The sequence below is a fragment of the Babylonia areolata genome, chromosome 33, assembly GCF_041734735.1.
Source record: "Babylonia areolata isolate BAREFJ2019XMU chromosome 33, ASM4173473v1, whole genome shotgun sequence".
In the NCBI taxonomy this organism is placed as follows: domain Eukaryota; kingdom Metazoa; phylum Mollusca; class Gastropoda; order Neogastropoda; family Buccinidae; genus Babylonia; species Babylonia areolata.
This window is the reverse complement of record NC_134908.1, coordinates 5,742,668-5,766,644: the sequence shown is the minus strand read 5'-3', so window position 1 is coordinate 5,766,644 and position 23,977 is coordinate 5,742,668. Positions and strand designations below refer to the sequence as shown.

General features: G+C 47.8%; 1 protein-coding gene across 1 annotated transcript in view; it reads left to right on the top strand.

Annotated features, from left to right (window-relative positions):
- The first annotated feature begins 10,028 nt into the window (after positions 1-10,028).
- Positions 10,029-23,977, top strand: part of LOC143276847 (uncharacterized) — a 75,533-nt gene continuing 61,584 nt past the window's right edge. The window contains exon 1 of the mRNA XM_076581503.1: positions 10,029-10,670. The gene's annotated coding sequence lies outside the window, so the exon portion shown is untranslated. The remainder of the gene's footprint in view (positions 10,671-23,977) is intronic.

Genomic DNA, 23,977 nt, shown 5'->3' with positions numbered 1-23,977 from the left:
CCGAATTTTAGCCAGGGACGACTCTCATGTTTCTTGCCGTGGGTTCTTTTACGTGTCGTGTCGCGGCTACACACACTGAGGACGTCGGTTTCTAGTATCATAATCATCTCGGAAAGGCTAGCACCCAGGCCAAGAGGGGGAAGGAGGGGCTGGGGGGGGGGGGGGGGAGGGGGGGGGGGGGGGGGGGGGGGGTCGGACGGAGAAAAAAATCTTGGTTCGTGTCAGTATACGACCCGAACCCGACTGAGACTCGCTTCCGGCTTCCTAGTCAGCGGGGGCTCATTACCATCAGTTGTCAATGGACTCTGGACTGTGTGACGTCTTCATTCAAATAAACGTTGTTGAGCGACTGAATTATGTCGTCTTAAGCTGTGTTGTGCTTCTTCTTTCGTCGTCTTCTTTCTTTCTTTCTTTCTTTTCTGCTTCTGCTTGTTCTTCGTGCTCTTGTTGTTGTTGTTCTTCTTCTTCAATTAAAAGAAAATGCAGATGTGGTTGGTTTAAATAATCTTTAATTATTCAACAATACACATGATTACAATGCAATGAATGACAAAAAAAAAAAAGCATCAACAAGCTTAAAGCTTATACTGTGCTCACAACGTTGCACTTCAATTCTATCATGACGGCTGATGAACCATATTATCACTAATTGTATCAAATAACATTCATAAACAGTAAGTCATGAAATAATGAAATAAAACAAATAAAAGAAACAGTACATAATGTAGTAAAATAATGCTAATATCAATATTAACATGAGAAGTTAAAATTCATTATCACCAGATGTGGTTAAGCGTATATGGATCTGTACCGATGTCCGCGGCGCGGCTCTGACTGACACTCCTTGAAACCGGCTGAAACCTGAAACTGTGTTCACTGTGTGGTTTAGTTCTTCTTGTATTTTAAATTCGAGTTTTATTATCATTGATGCCAGTTTGGAAAAAAAAAAAAAATGTTGTTCGCCCGGTGATTTGATCGATTGATGAATGGGTTCCTCCCCCCCCCCTCCCCACAGCTCACGTGTGTGTGTGTGTGTGTGTGTGTGTGTGTGTGTGTGTGTGTGCAAGTGTGTGTGTGTGTGTGTGTGTGTGTGTGTGTGAGTGTGTGTGTGTGTGTGTGTGTGTGTGCAAGTGTGTGTGTGTGTGTGTGTGTGTGTGTGTGTGTGTGTGTGTGTGTGCAAGTGTGTGTGTGTGTGTGTGTGTGTGTGTGCGCGCGCGCGCATACTTTTTTTTTCTTTTTTTTTCTCTCTCTCTCTCTCTCTTTGTTCTATCGGCGTTTGTGATGGTGGTGTTATTTGTGATGTTGTTGAGAGTGGATTTTTTTTGTTTGTTGTTGGGGTTTTAGTTGTTGTCGTTGTTGTTGTTGTTTGTACTGTATTTTGTTTTGCTTTGACCTGAATGCCTTATCTGATAAGCTGAGATTTTAAATATGATGCGCGCGCGCGGGCGCGCGCGCGCACACACACACACACACACACACACACACACACACACAGAGCTAACCTAAACTAAAAACATAAAAAGGGATTGGTGGACTGAACTTATACATACCAGAATGAACGGTAATTCCACTGAATTGCAGAGATCCATGCTTTGACACACACCTGAGAGACCTGGAGAAATATGGTGTGTGTGTGTGTGTGTGTGTGTGTGTGTGTGTGTGTGTGTGTGTGTGTGTGTGTATTTCTCTCTTTTCTTTTTTTCAGTGCAGCGTCTCAATGACTTTCACAAAATAAAGGGCGAAGGAAGAGAAGAAGAAAAAGAAGGAGGAGGAGGAGAGAAGAAGGAGGAGGAGAAGAAGAAAAGGAGGAGGAGAGAAGAAGGAGGAGGAGGAGAAGAAGGAGGAGAAGAAGAAGGAGGAGGAGAAGAAGGAGGAGGAGGAGAAGAAGGAGGAGGAGAAGAAGAAGAAAAGGAGGAGGAGAAGAAGAAGGAGAAGAAGAAGAAGAAGGAGGAGAAGAAGAAGGAAGAAGAAGAAGAAAGAGGAGGAGGAGAAGATGACGATAATCATGATGATGATGATGATGAAGGAGGAGGATGAAAGGAGAAGAAGAAGAAGAAGAAGAAGAAGGAGAAGGAGGAAGAAGAAGAATTCTCGTTACTTATACCCAGTCTATATCCGATCACCAGTGTCCGACCAGTTCAATCACCACCAGACCACACAGTACGTATCGATGTCGTTTCACTGGCATCCCAGCCAATGATAGTGGAGTGGTGGCCTAGAGGTCACGCGTCCGCCTTGGAAGCGAGAGAATCTGAGCGCGCTGGTTCGAATCACGGCTCAGCCGTCGATATTTTCTCCCCCTCCATTAAACCTTGAGTGGTAGTCTGGACGCTAGTCATTTGGACGAGACGATAAACCGAGGTCCCGTGTGCAGCATGCACTTAGCGCACGTAAAAGAACCCACGGCAACAAAAGGGTTGTTCCTGGCAAAATTCTGTAGAAAAATCCACTTTGACAGGAAAAACAAATAAAACTTCACGCAGGAAAAAATACAAAAAAAAAAAAAAATAATAAATTTTTAAAAAATGGGTGGCGCTGTAGTGTAGCGCGACGCGCTCTCCCTGGAGAGAGCAGCCCGAATTTCACACAGAGAAATCTGTTGTGATAAAAAGGAATACAAATACAAATACAAATAAAACACGGTGTTTTCTTTCATCAGTCAGCTCCACTGATCTCTGTGCTGCGGTCAATGTCTTTACTGGTTGATAACAATGAAATACCTCGCGGTCACGCGGTCACGAGGTGACCGAATTATCAGTTCCCTTGAGAATGAACACATATTCTTGACTGTACAAGACTTTATTGGACAATCAAAAAGATTCAAGTCTTAAAAGATTCACAGTGAAATATTCTCTGCAGTTATAGTGAACAGTTATTTTGACGAATGGTCCCGGTTTCACTCTGTAATCTCTCTCTCTCTCTCTCTCTCTCTCTCCCTCCCCCATTACATTACTCCTTAGGTGATGTTCACTTTCCGGTGTGTTATTATTGTTGCTACTATGTTAGTATTAGTATTATCATTAATATTTTCATTGTTGTTGTCAGTGGTAGTTGCAGTAATAGTAGTTTGTTTTTTTTGTGTTTTTGTTGTTGTTGTTTTTCTTGTTTAGTTTAGTTTTTGTCTTGCACTTCAACCTTCTTTTCATTGTCAAATAATGTGTGTATTTTCGCCATTGCGTTTGTGTACTTGCTTGTTACATATGAACGAGCACAATATAAGCTCATGCTTGTTGTTGCTCAAGTCTTCTTAATTGAACGCTGTATTGCACCTTGTTTCTTGATATTAAAAACGTTTAACTCTCTCCATACGAACGGCGAAAGAGACGACGTTAACAGCGTTTCACCCCAACTTTTACCATCATCAAAATATTGCAAGCGGAAGGCTCTTATACTGAAGAGGTGAATGTTGACAAAGAATACCACAATTCTGACGACGGAAGCTAAAGGTTGGGTCATTCAGACACCCACAGGACATCCGATGGGTCTGTGTAGATCAGAAGAGAGGACTGGCCGTACTGAGTGAGTTAAACCAAATACCTCGCGCTGGGACTATACGGCGTAGGGGCGCGTCCCCCGGGTGGCCGGCCGCGGATGGGGGAGCCCTCCCTTTGGGAGTTGCACCAAATGATGTGGAATAAGATTTTTAAACATTTTTCAACCTTTATCGCTGTGAGAATCAATTCTGAAGTTTCACGTCTTGGCCAACGAACCCAGAAGACACTGTCTTCTCTTCTTGGTCTCCATCCAACGTTGGACTCAATATTGGATACAGGTGGACGGGCGCAATAGCCAAGTGGTTAAAGCGTTGGACTGACCTTCAATCTGAGCGGTCCCGGGTTCGAATCTCGGTAACTGCGCCTGGTGGGTAAAGGGTGGAGACTTTTCCGATCTCCTAGGTCGACACATGTGCAGACCTACTTGTCAGTGCCTGAACCCCATTCATAGTGTGTATACGCAAGCCGCAGAAGATCAAACTTGTGCGCACGTTTTCATCAGTCAACTCCACTGATCTCCGTGCTGTGGTCAATGTCTTTGGGAGTTGCACCAAATGATATGGAATAAGGTGCCGTGGATGACCCACATAGTCTAGGACGAAGGACAACTCTGATTTCAAACCCGATAGCCTCAGCAGGCAGTCCTTCCAAGAGAAGGAAAACTCCCAAGAGAAAACCCGGCCAACTGTAAACCGTTACCAGAACAGGAGATCACCGAAGACGGCGCCATAGTGGCCTCTCTAAGGGGCGTGATCTAGTCAAAACCGGCTGTGCACGCACTCTACGACACGTGGCTACGCAGACAACGCTAGACCGATGTGGTGTCGTCTTCCTGGACCATCAGTGGCCGGGGGGAGACGGTACCGGGCCCTCAGCCTCAAAGGGGCCCTTCCACTACTACCGACCACGGACGCGATGATAACAATACTCTGCATTCCTTACCTTCCACTTTTTTTTATTTATTTTTTTTTTTTAATTGCTCTTCTTTACGGCATTCCAGAGAGGAAGAAATGTAGAGAATATATTACACTGTTATTTAGCTGTTGTTGTCTCGTTCGTCATTTATCAGATGCGGATTCCCCCGTCTCCTCGACGAAGGCTGCAGTACATCGCAGGTCCTCCAGTCCTCCGTAGTAGAGCTTCCGGGCCGCTGGGATTGGGTCGGGCCAGGTTTTTCTCTCGGAGCGGGCCGGACTGCAGCAGATGTTCTGTTGGCTGGCTGCCTGTTCTGCAAGGGCACTGATCTGTGTCACCGATACGGAGTTTCGTATTGTTATTTAGCAATTTACAACGTTTTTCCGTTCTTCGAAACGAAACTGAATGGAAAGAAGTACAGGGGAAGAAATGTGGATATTGCTGAGTTACACTACACTCAGAACGAGTTTCAGTTTCAGTAGCTCAAGGAGGCGTCACCGCATTCGGACAAATCCATATACGCTACACCACATCTGCCAAGCAGATGCCTGACCATCAGCGTAACCCAACGCGCTTAGTCAGGCCTTGAGAGTCAGAACGAACGCAGAAGAAGATGAAGAGGAAGTTTATATTTGTCCAACATCGATTTTTTAAAAACATTTTTCAACCTTTACCGCTGTGAGAACCCAGAAGACACTGTCTTCTCTTCTTGGTCTCCATCCAACGTTGGACTCAATATTGGATACAGGTGGACGGGCGCAATAACCAAGCGGTTAAAGAGTTGGACTGACCTTCAATCTGAGCGGTCCCGGGTTCGAATCTCGGTAACTTAGCCTGGTGGGTAAAGGGTGGAGACTTTTCCGATCTCCTAGGTCAACACATGTGCAGACCTACTTGTCAGTGCCTGAACCCCATTCGTAGTGTGTATACGCAAGCCGCAGAAGATCAAACTTTTGCGCACGTTAAAGATCCTGTAATCCATGTCAGCGTTTGGTGGGTTATTGATGGAAACAAGAACATACTCAGCATGCACACCCCCGAAAACGGAGTATGGCTGCCTACATGGCGGGGTTGAAAACGGTCATACACGTAAAACCCCACTCGTGTACATCAATTTGAGAGTGGCATCAAGTGGTGACCTTTATTACGTGATTACCCAAGATCTTTTCCACGTCGGTGTTCACAGGTGTAGAGCCTACGATTCTGGGTTCAGCTTTTGTTGACCGATTTTCTACAATTGATGCAGTTTCGATCTTGTGGAACAACGTCTGCAATTACAAAAAAAACAAAAAACAAATAAAAACAAGATTAATAAAATAAAAGGTTAATGGTCTCATAGCTTTTTTTTACGGTCGTGGTAGCAATGAAGCGTAACTGAGACGAGACAGAGCGTAAACCTGACAAGATGGCGTGGAGAGCCTTGGCGCCAAAGGAATGATTCAGCACTTGTAGCTGTTAGAAGAGTTTGATTGGCTAAGAGCGGACCGGGGGCGGCAAGACGGGTCGTCTTTTCACTGTTAGCCGCGCGAAATTTGGCCAAGCAGAGCAAACCGATAGGCCTAGTTTGCATCAGTTTGACATGGTACAGTATATGACACCAAATTTCTGTTCACTGTGTTACAAGGGCTCGGCGCGCATTGGAAGGCAAGGGGGCCAAGACCTCTTTACCAAGGACAGCTCCCTTGATTAACCCTTTCACTGCCCAACTCGCATTTATGCAGCAGCTAGGTGGTAGGACCCATGTCACTGAAGGGTGACCAGATCATGGGTCTGTTATCCATGAACCTACTGCTCTTTATGTCCCGGGTGGTAGGTATAAGTCATTATTCCTACACATCATTGTGGGGGGTTGGGGGTGGGGGGGGGGGGGGGGGGGGGGGGGAATCCCCAGCTGTACATAGACCCCATATTTACTGTGTTTCTTGCACAAGGGAATTTTCTACACTAAACTGACTGGCGGTGAAAGGGTTAATTGGTGCTGTAGGTTCTGCATGTTGGACATGCATGCTGCTGTACAACATGACCTCGAGGTTACAGTCTCATCTGTTGGAAAAGGTACCTGGGCTACCCCTCAGTCAAACACACACACACACACACACACACACTGACACTGATGCACGCACGCACGCACGCACGCACGCACGCACGAAGGCACACGCACTAACTCCCCGTCCGTCTCTTAGGCAGCCATACTCCGTCCGGCGTTGATGCGTTGCTGGGTGTGTTTGCCTTCATTACCTACCATGCAGTGGTTACGAGGTCTTTTTTTTATAAACATGTGTATTTGTTGTATCAGAGGAAGAACGGCAGAATGGTTAGGACGCTCATCTGCTCACATAGTGTCCGTGTGGGTCTGGGTTCTTCTTCTTCTGTGTCTGTGGGCTTCAACTCCCACGTTCACTCGTATACACGCGAGTGGGCTTTTTTACGTGTATGACCGTTTTTACCCCGCCATGTAGGCAGCCATACTCCGCTTTCGGGGGTGTGCATGCTGGGTATATTCTTGTTTCCCTAACCCACCGAACGCTGACATGGATTACAGGATCTTTAACGTGCGTATTTGATCTTATGCTTGCGTATACACACGAAGGGGGTTCAGGCACTGGCAGGTCTGCACATATGCTGACCTGGGAGATCGTAAAAATCTCCACCCTTTACCCACCAGGCGCCGTCACCGTGATTCGAACCCGGGACCCTCAGATCGAAAGTCCAACGCTTTAACCATTCGGCTATGGCGCCCGTCCGGGTCTGGGTTCGAATCCTGGTTGGTATCGCCCTTTCTCATACGTTTGACTGGAAAATCAGTCAACCCAAGTGGCTAGTCAGTCATTCAGATGAGACGATAAACCGAGGTCCCGTGTGCAGCACGCACTTGGCACTCTGACTGAACAAGAAACCATGGCAACAAATATCACGGTTGTCCTCTGGCACAATTCTGTAGAAATCCACTCTGACTAGTACACAAAATACATGCACTCAAGCCAAGCACTCTTCCAGTTATGCTGCTGGTCAAGCGTCTGCCTTGCACACCAGTGGTCAGTGGAGCCTATATGGATTTGTCCGAACCCAGTGACGCCTCCTTGAGAAACTGAAACTCGTTGCCGCCTCCGTCGTGACTGACAGGCTGAACAACAGTGAACGCATCACAGTCGGCAATCGAACACTCTAGCTTCGGTGAGTTAAATTTCTAGGGTTGCCCGCTGGACCCCCTAGTTTTCATTTCATCCGCCCGACGGGCGCAATAGCCGAGTGGTTAAAGCGCTGGACTGTCAATCTGAGGGTCCCGGGTTCGAATCACGGTGACGGCGCCTGGTGGGTAAAGGGTGGAGATTTTTACGATCTCCCAGGTCAACATATGTGCAGACCTGCTTAGTGCCTGAACCCCCTTCGTGTGTATATGCAAGCAGAAGATCAAATACGCACGTTAAAGATCATGTAATCCATGTCAACGTTCGGTGGGTTATGGAAGCAAGAACATACCCAGCATGCACACCCCCGAAAACGGAGTATGGCTGCCTACATGGCGGGGTAAAAACGGTCATACACGTAAAAGCCCACTCGTGTGCATACGAGTGAACGCAGAAGAAGAAGAACTTCATCCGCCCTCAGCACGGGGATCTGCAATCTGCACTGCCATCTGGATAGTAGTAAGATCTGTCTGCAGCGTACTAAGTGGTGGGCAGTTTGTGTGTGTGTCACACGGCTACTACACACCACCGACCCTAAATACCAGACCAATCCCATTATATAAAGACCTTTTACCAGTCCACGAAGTGGGTTTTTTTGTTTTTTTCGCCCTCCGGAATAGCTGAGAATGAAAGGAAATGTGCGGGAGCCCTTGAAACGTAGTTAAAAAAAAAAAAAAAAAAAAAAAAAAAAAAACCCAGACAGGAGTAACGCACATTGCAGAAAGCGGCAGAAGAACACAGCCGACAAGATCTTTGAAGAAGACCGAACATAATCTTTTTATGTTGCTCTTTGTAGTGAGCCAAGCCAGAAAACCAACCATACACGAAAGTAGTGAAGAAGAACAACTAAGAGAACTACTCAACCCGGAAACCCAGGATTACAAGATCCATGACAGGAGAAGAGTTGCGAAAAGACGCCGGTTGCCATGTCTCTCCCCACCAACCCCCCCTCTCCAGACACACTCACACACACACACACTCTCACACACAAGACCTGCGGATTATTTTCTGTCTACGTCAAAGGACAGAAGCCCGCCTGCCCAAACCTCCAGAAAAGGACACACGAGAGGAGAGGGTGGGTTGGAGGTGGATGGAGAAGCGAGAGAAAAGAAACCTTGCAAGGGAGGAATGCCAGTCTCCCCCCCCCCCCTCCCCCCCCAGGGGCCCCCCTCTCTCTCTCTGTCTCGCTCTCCTTCCCAGCAGGCATTCGTTGTCAACAGCCCCCGCCATCGAGTCGGCAACCGACCGACCGACCGACTGGTTGGTTTGCAGGAGTTCAGCGGCCGGGGACGAAGAAGGAAGCGGAGCAGATCAATATATAGCGGTAGTCTTGTCAACCTCTTCACAAGCCCTCAACAACACCGAACCTCGTTCTGACACCGAGGCCTGCCAACCCCTTCCCTTCTCCCTCCACCACCCTCTCTCTCTCTCTCTCGCCCCGACCGCTTCTCCCTGTTCACCTCTCCTCCTTCTCCTCCTCCCCCTCCCGCTCCACAGCAACCAACCTGGTCGGGCGGGCGCCGGTCTGGCAACGTGACTCGGTTCTCGTGCTCCCAGCCACGAGCTGGTAGTGCTTGTGCTGTGGACAGAAATAGACCTGGCTCTTCTCTTCTCCAAACCGGCTGGTTGTCGGCAGATCCTGGTTGCTGCTTTTCCGTCTCAGCTCTCATATCAACTCAACCTTGCAAGTGCCTCACAACTACTGACACGGCTTTGCCTGCTGGTCGTTGTATTGGAGATCAGTCGCGGCGTGATATTATTCATAAAAATAAAATTTAAAAAAAAGAAGAAGAAGAAAACGCTTCCTCTCACTCGGTCTACAGAGCGAACTGGCTGCTCCAGATCTGCATCGTTACCCCCCCCCCCCCCCTCCCCTCCCTTTCTTCGACTCTGACTCTGCTCTTGATACGAGTCCAGTTTGGCAACTCACGTCAGTTCAACTTCAAGCTCAATCGCCGTGGATGAGTAGTGTAGATTTCTGGAGAACTGAGTTAGAACTTGAAGCTTGTGTACTGATTGTGATGAAACTGAATTCGCCCTGAGAGAGAGAGAGAGAAAGAAAAAAAAAGATAAAAAGTTTAGAATCTGTTTGCCAGTCAGTCAATACCCATCCAAACAAACTCAAAACGCAATCCCAGCATATTCTATAAAAGCAAGCACTCCAGTCGTTTGCTTGTGACGAACGCAGGAACGCGACTGACTACGAACAAAACTGACGAACGTGCAGTCGCAGATAACCGCCCCGACCTTTCTCCAACCGACACCACACCCAGACGACACGTGTCAACTCAAACGATCAAGATGGCGGCGAGCTAGCTATGCAGTCAGTGGAGAAGAGAGTGGTCGAGCTGTAGAGCGAGCTTTTGCTTGCGCGTGACGTGTCGGCTCGTTCCATTTTTTGAGGTCAGTCAGCTCAGCTTTGCAACTGACGCGGTGGTAGTCGTGGCTGGGTCGTGTCAGCGCTGTGGAGAGGAGAGGGAGAGAGAGAGAGAGAAAGAAAGAGTACGCTGCTCTGGCTTCATGGCGTCTGCTTTGTGTAGCTGAGAAACTCGACACAGCTGTTGCTCTGAAAACCTCCCACCCCCCTGCCCTGACGCTTTACAAACTGGAAAGGTTGTGGTGGTTGTGTGTGTCAGCGTATAGATCTGTACGCCCGGCCATAATGCCTTCGTCTCTCGCTGTCTTGACGAACGGCTGCAGATGGGCCGCAAACAAGCCTTCCACGTGACAGGACCGTGTTCAGCAAGCCAGGCGAGAACGTTGAGTCGATCGCTAAAAGTGTTCTTTGTTGCTTGTGTGTGTGGGCCTCGTTGTGCTTGTGGTGAGACGTGTTTCGTTCAACTGAGCTGTTCGGGAAAGATAGAATCAAAGTGTTCATGGTGAAGCCCGGTTCGGCAGGAGATGTGAGCTTGTGTCAGTTGGTTGTGGATGTTGTGGTGTTGAATGAACTCGTTCCTCCATGAACTCACCGCCGCCATATTGGTCGTTGGGAGAGCTCGACGCATCTCATTAGCGGCCCGGCGGCTGACGTTCTTGGGGGGGTTCTTCAGTTCGGAGTTGAAGGTCGTTGAAGGTGAGTCATTATAATGATAGTGAAGTGATTGAAGTGTGGAATCGTGGTGAAATCAGTACAGTGTGTTTTTGATGAGAGTGGTGAGTTGGTTTGTTCGGCTGGTTCATGATAAGACCTCAGCATGACTCAGTTGACTCAGTATTGAGCATCTGCTCATCGGACTTTGTGCTTATGTCAGACGTTCAAGATGGCTTCCAGTATGTTCTGACTTAGGTCATTAAGTGATGATTGAGTTCATCAGATTTTTACATTCTTTTTTCTTTTCTTTTTTAATCAAGAAAAAAAAGGTGAAGTGGGAACTTAACTGACACATCATGAAGATTACTTTTTATGATCGTTTTCATACCTTGAGAGGCAACGGGGATGAGTGAACGAAACATGGCCCGTTAAGGTTTTTTCAGCGCCATTATGTCCCCTCTTCCAAGGCAATGATTGTGAGCTTACTCACTTCTCTTGGCAAAGAACTTCACCACATACTCGTCGAGTTGGCGGGGGAAACTTACCAGCCAGCGCTAGTTGGCACAATGGCCTGCTGGACACCTGATCCACACGTGCCCGCTACAAGGCAGCTGTGAGATTTATGGGGTGGGGGGAGGGGAGGTATGAAAGAAGGGGAGGAAGCTTTACTCTTGACGTTGTGAAGGGGGGGGACGAAAAGTGGAACGACCTCGTCATCTGGTTAAGGGCTTTTTCCTGCTAGTTGAAAAGGTTGCGTTCGTGTAGCTAGCTGGTGTGCTGGGCTTGTGTTCTTTTCCTAGCTTTTTTTTTTTTTTCTGAAAAAGGTTGCTGTTTGTGTGAAAGTTCTGGCTGTGCTTGGCTTGCTCTCTTTGGAAGGAAGGCAGCGGAATGCGTTTGTGGGCTGTTTGTTGGGTCTGCGCCGCTGTGGGCGCTCTCGACCAGCGAAGCGAAAAAGACGAGCAGTAGGTGAAAAGGAAGGAGAGTGGTTGGAATTCCTCCAGCAGGGGGAGTGGTAGGGGAGGAGGGGGTGGGGGGGGGGTGTTGAAGGGGGGAAAGGAGGGGAGGAGTAGGCCTACTACGTCTGAGTAGAGAGATTGCACAAGGAAGGTTTGGGGAGGCGTAGGGTGGGGGTGTGGGGTGTTGGAGGGCCTTGATTATCTCCCTTTGATTTCCGCGTCTTGTCTTTGTTTTTTTCGGCGTCAATGTCGACATCTGAAATCTTGTTCAACTTTTTTTCTTTCTTTTTTTTTAATAATAAAAAGTAAAAGCTAGAACCAGTCCGGGCCCCCTAAATCCGATACAGAGGGACACAGCCAATAACTGTGGCTTTAATTTTTTTTTTTTTTTTTTTTTTTTTTTTTTATTCTCCCCAAATTTGACTCGGTGAGACCTGATACAATACAAAGGTTCACTGACGGACGATCGATATCATGAACCATCCAGTGTATAGGTTTAGAAGGTTCAGGGACAATTGATACAGTCGACTGAAGGTTCAAGAAAGAAGTTAACTACTCGATCTTGTCACCGCTTTGTCGGTGCATAAATTGATTCATATGTATTCCTTTGCCCATGAATTCCTTCTGTCGGTTTTCTGTGTTTTTTTTTTTTTTTTTTTATTCTTCTTCTCTTCTTCCCCTCCCCCTCCCCCCCCCCCTGCTATTTAACGTCATGTATTATCATCTATATTGAACCACACAAAAGATTTACACACCGAAACCGAAACGGCAATGTCCACGACTGATTTCAGTTCAGTTTCACCTCAAGACGGAATGAGTATTGTTCATAAGGTCTCTTCACCCCCTCCCCCTCGCTGTCTCTCTCTCTCTCTCTCTCTCAAACTCTTTCCCTCTTCTCTGAATCTCTCTGTCTCTCTCTCTCTCTGTGTCTCTCTCTCTCCTGTCCCCCAGTCTCTATTTCAGTCTCATTCTGTCTCTCTGTCTCTCCTCTGGCTGAATCTCTGTCTCTTCCTCTCTGTCTTTCTCTCTGTCTCTCTCTGTCCCCCTGTCTCTGTCTGTTTCTGTCTCACTCTGTATCACTGTCGGTCTCTCGCAGTCTGTGTCTCTTTCAGTCTCTCTCTCTCTCCCAAGAAGAGAGAGATAGAGAGAGGGGGGGGGGGGGACAGAGACAGAGAGAACTCAGAACTGAGAACGTTTTTATTCAAGGGTTAGGGTGTTAGGCATGGTCTGTTCTTCCAGTCTGTCACAGAGAGAGAGAGAGAGAGAGAACGAACGAACTCTGAAATTAAAACGTTTTTATTCAAGGATTCACATATTATGCATGGTCTGTTCTTCCAATCTGACACACACACACACACACACACACACACACACACACACACACACACACACACACACACAGAGACAGAGAGAACTTGAACTCAGACCTCTATAGGATTTGATTCAAGGATTAATTAACAGGCATGGCCTGTTCTTCCAATCGATCCTTGAGAGAGACAGAGAGAGAGAGAGAGAGAGCTCTAAGACAGAGACAGAGATGGATGTCTCGGCTCCTCTTTTCACTTTCAGGCAGCAGGTTAGTGGTGCACGCTGACATTAATTAAAATAAACTATTATAGATCTGCGAGCCGGCGAGCACTGGGCCAGGAACGGATGACACAGTGTGGTGTTAGTGGTGCACACAGGGAATATAATTAATTAATTATATAGTGAGAAATGGGAGAGGGGGGGAGAGTGAATGGGGTTAACGATAACGACCTGTTCGGTTGACTGGGCCTTCATCAACAAGGTCCAGTTGTTAAGGGCTCCACCACTGAGGAATTACTATGGAGGGGCCAGTGAAAAGTCTGCGCTGGCCTCAGTGCACAACTACTCGTTTACCTGGTGGTCAGTCAGTGGTGGATCGCGGGGAACATTCTGCTCTCCCTTCTCCACCACCACTTTTTTCTTTCTGTTATATATATATATATATATATATATATATATATATATATATATATATATATATATATTACTCCGACCAGGGACTGGCCGCGGGATTAATTCCCGGTCTAGTCCTCTGTTTGATCTTCCCATTGACTGTATCAGCTGACCTGCCGGGAGAAAAAAGAAGCAAAAATAAGAAAATGGCAGACCAGAGAGAGACATATATGTATGTATATATATATATATATATATATATATAGAGAGAGAGAGAGAGAGAGAGAGAGAGAGAGAAGAAAATGCCAAAAGCATGAAGTGGTAGGCATGGCTCAGAGAGAGAGAGACAGACAGACAGACAGAAAGGCACATTGATCTAGAGAAGTGCTCACAACCACCCATGCCGACGTGCTGGTCAGTGCAGTGAAGTTCTTCCATGCAACCACTCTCAGTAACTGGTAGCCCTTCAGTTCACGAGCCCAGCCGGGACTACTAGTACAGGCAGGCTGGTTCTTTCAAGTCTCAGAGGAGCTCCACTTGCTTTTTGGCTCAGAACGTCACAGAACGTGCTTCCCCTTCATCCTCCACCCCCCCCCCCCCCCCACCCCACCACCACCACTCCCTCCACTGTGACCCCCCTCTTCCTCCTCCTGCTCCTCTCTTTTCTCCTCTTTAGCTTCCATTCTCGACCTTCCTATTTCTATATTCCTTTCAGAAGCAAGAGGCCTGTTATGTGTGTGTGCACAAGCCTGCAGTATGCCCAGCCAGTTTTGGTGTGAGGCAGGCTAGGTTGGGAGGGGGAGGTGGGGGTGTGGGGGGGAGGGGGGGGGGGGGCGGGGGGGGGATGGGAGGGAGTGGCGTCTCGTCTGTGGGCCCTACGTCTGGTTATGGGTTTCATCCAACCTCGTTTCCTGTCTGAGAGTCTGGTGTCTGCGTTATTATGTAGTTTGCAGAGCGTCCGACTTTGAGTTGTTTGAAAGTTCTTTCCGTTTGAGTTTGATTCTAGACCTGGGAACTTTAGGTGTGTGTGTGTGTGTGTGTGTGTGTGTGTTTAAATGTTCAGGCCTGAGCCTGATGTTGATGATGATGTGGGTACTTCCATGGCGCATGATATAATAATGCGGTCACAGTCCAAACTCTTAGCTCATAGCTCTTGAGAAACACTGACTGAATGCACTTGCTATAACAGGCTGCCTACCAACCAGGGTTGCGCCCAGCTCGGACAGCTCCCATTGGGCGCTCATCATTCGTTACCTGTATCTTTCAGTCTGGTTTCAATCACACACACACACACGCACACACACACACGCACACACAGGTTTGCTGCATAGTCCTATAGGACATTTGTTATAGATGTTATAGTTGTTTGATGTTGGCGTTTATAACGTTTCCATTTTTCCCAGCGTTGTCGTCTCTCCCTATTCACCCTCCACACATACACACACTTTTACCCCTCCCCCTCTCACAGCCCCTACCCCCACGGTTTTTTTTGGTTTTTGTTTTGTTTTGTTTTTTCGTCTAATATCACTTCAAGTGGAAAGACGTTAAACTGAAGACAACAACAACACACACACGCACACACACGCACACACACACACACACACACACACACACTCACACGCACACACACATGTTGTGTGGATGACTGTATCGGCAGATAAGCGTCTTAGACTTATGTTGCCAGTGGTGGTGGAGGAAACTAATAATTTCAGCGATTTCAATATGAAACAGATAGGCTAAATCTCCTCCCCCCCCCCCCCCCCCCCCCCCCCCCCCCCCCCCCGCCCCCCCCAACTGAGTGTGGAGCTGACATCAACTGATAAACATTTCTGGGGACAGGGTCCCTAAAACCGAGATTTTATCTTCCCGCCACTGGTGTGTGCTGTACATTGTGGGGATTTTTTTTTTTCCCCCTCAGTTCCCGATCTCCCAGGTCAACAGATGTGCAGACATGCTAGTGTTGAGATCTCGCATCCGACACAGAATCATAGTGAATGAAGTTCGCGACTGAAAGCTTGCGCCTGTGGGACATAACTGGACAAACGATCTTGTGTTTTGGACAGTTGGAAATGTTCAGGAAATCCCTTGTTGCCACGTATATATCTGCTTTGCGTGCCGCACAGCTAGGTGAAACCGAGACAGACGACCCTCGAGGGATCTCGTGACAGCTTGAACTGACGAGTCTGTGCTGTGGTGGTCAGTGGCCGCCTGGCTGGCGGCATTGCTCACCCAGCATGACCAACTCAAACTAGGCGCACGATGACTCAGTAGTTAAAATGTCTGCCAGAAAGTTGACTCAGTCCTGAAGTGGCGATCACCCTGGAGGCGCGGGTTCGAATCTGTTTAGGACCAGGGCCGGGATGGGTGGGGAGGGGAGGGGGAGGGGTGTGTGTGTGTGTGTGGGGGGGGGGGGGGGGGGGGGGGGGCGGGGGGGGGGGCAGCAATACAAGGGCATCCAGGAGTTATGACCTGGGTGCGGCCCGGCCCCCTTAGACTTGAGAGTGTAAGGAGTTAAGGGCCGAAACACTTGACTGAGGGGGGCTTCTTCTCTGAAGACCTTGTACTGTCCAGCTCTCCTTATATTAGTTTCTTATCACCAAACCGCAAGAGAGAAACGTCTGAGAGAACATTTCTTTCTGTCTGTCTGTCTGTTTGTATCTCTTTCTCTCACTCCCCCCTTTCCCCCCCCCCCCCCTTCCCCATCCATCTATCTCTCTGTCTCTCTCTGTCTCTCTCTCTCTCTGCATAAGTATAATATATATATATATATATATATATATCCCGGTTGATGACGTCTAAATCGTGCCAGCTTTAGTTCCTGTTTGGGGTACATATCTGTCTGTCTGTCGGTCTCTTCTCCTTTGTCATAACCATCGTTCTTTCCTTCCTTCCAGCTTCTCTTCTGCGGGTTTTTCTTTTTTCTTTTTCTTTTCTTTATATATATATATATATATATATATATATATATATATATATATATATATATATATTCAAATTATTAATTATGAATTCAGACGCATACATCTTACGCTACAGTTAAGAGCAGAGCAAATGCACTTCCTGTTTGGAGACGTCTACATTGTGCCTTCCCTCGTTCGTTTTTTTTTCTGTCTCTTGGTCTGTCTGTCTGTCTGTTTTCATCTTTCCTTCGTTTCATTCTTTCCATCTAGTTTCATCACCTAACTGCGTCCACTGGCAGTGCCAACGTAATATCTGTGTTCTTTTTCCGCGAATGAGTGATATTTAACACATGTATGTTTGTTCAGGCGGATTTCCATCATGCCGGACTAATCTTTTGAGTGGGGTGTGTGTGTGTATGTGTGTGCCTGCCAAGGTGTGTATGTATGTATGTATACGTGGCTGCACAACGGACAGGTCTCCCGAATACTGATACGGACAGAGTGCAGGAGCCCTTGAACGCACCTGCTTGATTATCCAGATCTATGCACGCGCACATGAAGGGGAGGTGAAGCCATTTGCAGGTCTGCCTTCATGGTTATCAGTATGCTGAGTTTAAAAACAAACAAACAAACAAACAAACAAAAACCGTTCTCAGCTCTCAAGCCCAGCTGCCTAGTAATGATTGCTTAGAACTCTGTTCTGCTTAAGATTCCCATACACATCGTTTCGGTTTAATGTGGTTTTATGTTGTTGTTTTTCAAACAGCTGCTTCTCTGCCCTGTTACTAGCAGATTTGAAATGGTGCATTGTTTCTTCTTCTTCTTCTTCTTCTTCTGCGTTCGTGGGCTGCAACTCCCACGTTCACTCGTATGCACACGAGTGGGCTTTTACGTGTATGACCGTTTTTACCCCCGCCATGTAGGCAGTCATACTCCGTTTTCGGGGGTGTGCATGCTGGGTATGTTCTTGTTTCCATAACCCACCGAACGCTGACATGGATTACATTTACAGGATCTTTAACGTGCGTATTTGATCTTCTGCTTGCATATACACACGAAAGGGGGTTCAGGCACTAAGCAGGTCTGCACATATGTTGACCTGGGAGATCGTAAAAATCTCCACCCTTTACCCACCAGGCACCATCACCGTGATTCGAACCCGGGACCCTCAGATCGAAAGTCCAACGCTTTAACCACTCGGCTATTGCGCCCGTCGGTGCATTGTTTCATTTTGCATACCTGTCTGTCTCTGTTCATTATTTGCCGCTTAAATTGTAGTCTTGACATTTGTAATGCCATCCTGTTTTGTTTGTCTTTTGGTTCAGTGTGTATCGTTTCCTTCTTTCTTAAGGGAGGAAGGTGGCAGAATGGTTAAGACGCTCAGCTGCCAATACAGAGAGTCCGTGAGGGTGTGGGTTCGAATCCCGCTCTCGCCCTTTCTCCTAAGTTTGACTGGAAAATCAAACTGAGCGTCTAGTCTTTCGGATGAGACGATAAACCGAGGTCCCGTGTGCAGCACGCACTTGGCGCACTGAAAAAGAACCCATGGCAACGAGAGTGTTGTCCTCTGGCGAAATTACGTAAAATGAAATCCACTTTCATAGGTACACAAATATGTAAGCATGCACTCAAGGCCTGACTAAGCGCGTTGGGTTATGCTGCTGGTCAGGCATCTGCTCAACAGATGTGGTGTAGCGTGTATGGATTTGTCCGAACGCAGTGACGCCTCCTTGAGAAAGTGAAACTGAAACTCTTTCTTTTTCTTTCTTTATTTTGAAAATGAATTAAAAAAAAAAATATATATATATATATATATAAACCTGAACCTTTGTCATCGGTCCTTGTGGGTCAGTGGTTCGAATCTCACCAGTACCTGATAGTTGAATATTTTATTCTCCACCACCACCCCCCCCCCCCCGCCCCCCCCGCCCCTCCGCCCCAACCCCTCCCAAATCTCCTGCGTCTACCATCTCATCTGTTCAGACTTGCTGTAGTGTCTTGAGCCCTACCTACCGTACGTGCACGCTTGCAGAAGATAAATTGCACGCTTGCAGAGATGGGGAAAAAAAAAAAAAACCAACCCCAAAAACCCCTTTACAACGCGCACTTGACAGATCCGGAACTACTCTGCTGGCAACGCGTTGACTAGGTGGTTGAGTAATGCGAACAAAAGGACGCCCAGCAATATCCTGAATGGAAGTATGGTTGTCTAAATGGCGGGGTAAAAACAAACAAACAAACAAACAAACAAACAAAAAACCAACCGTCATTCCCCGAATGACTGAACATAAGTTGCAGCCCACAAACGCTTGGGAGGAGGAGGAGGAGGAGGAAGACAAAGGAGGAAGGGAAGAGGAGGAGGAGGAAGACGAAGGAAGGGAAGAGGAGGAAGACGAAAGAGGTATAGGGGGGGACTGGAAGAGGACGAGGAGGAAGACGAAGGAGGGGGAAGAGGAGGAGGAGGAGGAAGACGAAGGAGGTAATAGGGGACTCGAAGAGGAGGAGGAGAAGACGAAGGAGGGACGAAGAGGAGGAGGAGAAGACGAAGGAGGAGGAGAAGAGGAAGGACAAGGAGGTAGGGGACTCGAAGAGGAGAGGAGGAAGACGAAGGAGGGAGAGGAGGAGGAGGAAGAAGGAGGAAGGGAGGAGGAGACAAGGAGTAAGGGGACTCGAAGAGGAGAGGAGGAAGACGAGAGGGAAAGGAGGAGGAGAGGGACAGGAGGAGGAGAGGAAGACGAAGGAGGGAGGAGGAGGGAAGAGGAGGGGACTCGAAGAGGAGGAGGAGGAAGACGAAGGAGGGGAAGAGGAGGAGGAGGAAGACGAAGGAGGGGAAGAGGAGGAAGACGAAGGAGGTATAGGGGGACTCGAAGAGGAGGAGGAGGAAGACGAAGGAGGGGAAGAGGAGGAGGAGGAAGACGAAGGAGGTATAGGGGGACTCGAAGAGGAGGAGGAGGAAGACGAAGGAGGGGAAGAGGAGGAGGAGGAAGACGAAGGAGGGGAAGAGGAGGAGGAGGAAGGAGGAGAAAGGGGAAGAGGAGGAGGAGGAGAAAAAGGAGGAGGAGGGCTAGGAGGAGAAGCAGAAGAAGAAGAAGAAGCAGAAACACATCAGATGCTCTTTGGCACTTCAAAGCCCCTGCTGCTCTTCAGCCATTGCGTTCCTTGCCGTCCTTGGGTCAGTTGCCGTGACATACGTTTCAGCGGTAGAATCAGCAGGACTGCAGTTATTGATTTTGGACGTGCAGCTTTCAGCTCAGAAGGGGTGGTGGGGCATGGGTGTGTGTGTTGGGGAGGTGGGGTAAGGGGTGAGGAAGTGCGTTGGTTAAGCAGCTGCAACGGTAGTAGTAGTCGTCGTAGGAGTAGAAGCAGCAGTAGCAGCTGTAGAAGTAGCAGTAGTTGTAGTTTCAGGACCAGTTTTCGGTCAGATGTAGCAGTTACTGAGTTTGCGTTGAACACGAAGATTTGCGGACTGGCGGCTGCAGTTCAGGGCATAATCTTAGGGGGTAGTAGCAGCAGCAACAATAGCGGTAGGTGTAGTAGTAGTAGGACTAGTAGTAGTAGTAGTAGTAGCAGCAGCAGTAATAGTAGTAGTAGTTGGAGAACTAAATTTTCTTCCAGATACTGAGATCTATAGCAGTTACTTGCGTTAAGATGGAAGGTTTGGGGAGTGGTGTCTTTCTGTTTCAGTTCTGGGCAAGAATTGTCAGGGGTTCGTAGAGTCAGCGATAGAAATACACCCCCACCCCCCTCCCGCCGCCCCGCCCCCCACCCCTGTCCGAAAAAGCGGAGTATGTCGGGAGTATAAAAAGAAAACCGTCATACAATTACAAGTAAAAAAGTGCACTCGTGTATACCTACGAGTGAACGTGGGAGTCGCAGCCCACAAACGCAGCAGTTGCAGTAGCAGTAGCAACAGCAGTAGGAGCAGTAGTAGTAGTAGCAGCAGCAGCAGCAGCAGCAATAGAAGACACAGCAGCAGTAGTGGTAGCAGCAGTAGAAGAAGCTGCAGCAGTATTGGTAGCAGCAGCAGTAGTGGTAGCAGCAGTAGAAGAAGCTGCAGCAGCAGCAGCAGCAGCAGCAATAGAAGACACAGCAGCAGTAGTGGTAGCAGCAGTAGAAGAAGCTGCAGCAGTATTGGTAGCAGCAGCAGTTTAGTAGCAGCAGTAGAAGAAGAAGCTGCAGCAGTAGTGGTAGTAGCAGCATTAGTGGTGGTTCGTGGGACTTCCGACTCGTGTTCCTCTAGATCAGCAGTCGCTGCTGTCTGGACGTAGCAGTTGAAGTAGAGACGGTAAAGCTTTGGGGGGGGGGAGTGACGCGATGAGGTCAGCAGTGTATTGATTTTCGCAGCACTGACAACAGCCCACCCCACCCCACCACCACTGCTATCAGGAGCCAGCACGTCTAGGCAGCCAGGCGCAGGTGATTCCTCTTGTGTTCGAGGTCTGCAGCTTACCCCCCCCCCCCCCGCCCCCCTCTCTCCACCCGCCACCTCCACTTGTATGGATCTGAGGAGCAAGGTGGCACTCCGCAGAATGGTTCAGACGCTTGTCCTCCGTCTGCCAGTACTGTATACAGTGTCCGTGGGCGGTCTGGGTTCGAATCTCGTGCTCTCGTCCTTTTATCTCAAGTTTGACCTGGGGGAAAATCAAATCTGAGCGTGTAGTCGTTTTGATGAGACGATAAGCTATTTTTCTGATGGCTAACCCCCCCCCCCCCACCCCCCCCCCCCCATCCCCTCCGCACCCTCCCTCCCCTCCCCCCCCCCCCACACACATACACTCCCCGCCTCACCCATCCCCCAAAATATTCCCCTTCCCCGCTCTTATCCCCACGCCCATCTCCTTTGGCAGATTTTTTTCTTCATATTTTCATCTTTTTTTTTTTTTTTTTTTTTTTTGTTGTTGCTTGCCTCTCAAGCCTCAGACTGGGAGGGAATCTTGCAGAGCTCTCTGCAGAGTGCTGCTGCTGTTGCTGTGCCTCGTCGCCTACGTAAGTTGGTCGGCTTTTGCCTGCGCCTTGGGCGTGTGTAGTGGGGCTGCCTGTTAACTCTCTCCATACGAACGGCGAAAGAGACGATGTTAACAGCGTTTCACCCCAATTACCATCATCAAAATATTGCAAGCGGAAGGCTCTTATACTGAAGACGTGAATATTGACAAAGAATACCACAATTCTGACGACGGAAGCTAAAGGTTGGGTCATTCAGACACCCACTGGACATCCGAGGGGTCTGTGTAGAGGAGAAGAGAGGACTGGCCGTACTGAGTGAGTTAAAAGAGTTTTGCCAGCGTCGGTGTAACCCGTCACCTACAAGTTGTGGAGAAGACCGTCGTTGTTAGTATTGATCCGTGTGGGGACCTGGGTCCTAGGTCTGACGGTGCAGCCTGGGAACTTGGCGGAAGCGCAGCACAGAGAGAGCTTTGATCAATCAATCCTTGCGGAGGACGTGCGTGACAAAAGGAAGGTGCGTGGCTTGGGGTTATTGATCGATGCTTCTTCAGAACTTTTCTTTCTTCCCTGTCTGTTCTGTTCTGTTGTTGCTGCTGCCTGCTGCTGCTGCCTCGTACAGGTCTCCCCCTTCCCTCTGTTTGTTGTTTTAATTAATGGTAGTTTAAAAGAAACCCACTCATGATAGGTACATATGCATGTACTGCACTCAAGGCCTGACTAAACACCCCCCCCCCTTCTGTTGTTTTAATGGTAATTTAAAGGAAATCTACTCTTGAGGGGTGCACAAAAGTGCATTCACTCAAAACTTGACAAAGCACCCCACTCTGCTGTTTTAAAGGTAGTTTTGAAAGAAATCAGCTCTTGACAGGTACACACAAATGCATTCACTCAAGGCTTGACTAAGCACCCCACTTTGTTTTAACGGTAGTTGAAGAGAAATCTACTCTTGATAGGTACACACAAATGCATTCACTCAAGGCTTGACAGAGCACCCCCCCCCCCTTTTTTTTATTTTTATAGCTTTATATATATATATATATATATTTTTTTTTTTTTTTTAATCCGAGATTACCATCGTTTACAACAAAAGTAGGTTGCTGTCGTTGCTCCGTGTTAAAAAAAAAAAAAAAAAAAAAAAAGTTTAAAATGTTTTCAGTATTGTTTGTGCCTTTTTTTCTTTTTTCTTTTTTTTTTCTTTTTTTTGGGGGGTGGTGGGTGGGTTCTGGTTAGCTGGTCTGTCTTTCGTTCCTATCTCTGTGTTTGTCTGTCTGTCTGTCTCGACCTGTTTATGTCTGTATGTCTGTATGCGTCTCACTCCTGCTTTCTTTGTCTCCTCAGTGTCGCCCCCCCCCTCCCCCCGTGACTTTTGCACACGTGGTTATGCTGTCAATGTATCATGCTCACAAACGTTTACAGGTGCAGGGTCGAACCGGAAATAAGCGAATAGGGGTCGCCAAGGACTGAGTGACTGACTAGATCAGGAATAATAATATTGAATGTTTGTTGAGACTGACCCAGCTGTTTTCACACACAAACGACAGACCTGGAATAATCTTGTGAACAGGAATTTTCTTCTCTGTGTGTGTATGTGTGTGTGTGTGTGAAATGTTTTTCAATTTAGGGTCTTCATCTTGGAGTTGGGTGTTGTTGTTTTTTATATTTAAAGCTGTTGATATCTGGTGCATATTTTGTGTTTGTCAGCAACGTATTCCAAACCTTAGCAATTCTGAAAGCAAAACAAAACTTTCGTTTGTTAGTATAGCAATGCCTGATAAAAAATCTTGCCTTCATTATTTTCTAGTGTAATCACCTTCTGAGAATTTGAAAAGAGCATGCACATTGATATCATCATAATTATGGAATATTTTTTAAAAATTGAATTAGGTCTCCTCTGATTCTCTCTTCCTTTGAGTTAGTGTAATTGGAGATTATGTAATCTTTCTGAAAGAGCATGATATAAGCTCGGGCTTGTTGTTTGCTCAAGTTGTCCTTTTTTCTGTATTGAACGGTGTGCTTTGTCTTGTTTGTTTCTTGATGTTAAGAATGTTTAAACCAAAATCAGTAGGATGACATCCTCTGTTACGTGGAGAGGAAAGCTTGCCTGCTGTCGTCATCGTCATCGTCGTCATCATCATCATCATCACCTCCACCGGTGTTTTGACACCACAGAGCATGTGGGGAGAGAGAGAGAGGAGGGGATTGATCGGCCTGTCACCTGTCTCCATAACAACGGCCTGGGGAGAGGTGGGGGAATAGGGGGGACCTCCTCCACCACCACCACCACCAACACTACCACCAACTTTCTCTTCTCGTCTGGGCTGCTGTGGGGGGCTACTTACTGACTTACCAGGCGCTGTGACCGAGATTCAAACCCCGGACACTCAAGATTGAAAGTCCAACGCTTTAACCACTGGGCTAGTTTTGTCACGTTATATCAGGCAGGGCGATGACTGTCTCTGTAATGTAGCGGGAAGGGAAGCTTGCTGCCTGCTGTTGTCATCGTCAACTTCACCATCATCACCTCCATCACCTCCACCTGTATTTTGACACCACAGAGCAGGGGTAGAGACTTAGAGAGGGAGGGGAGTGGATTTTATCAGCCGGTCACCTGACATGACAACGGCCA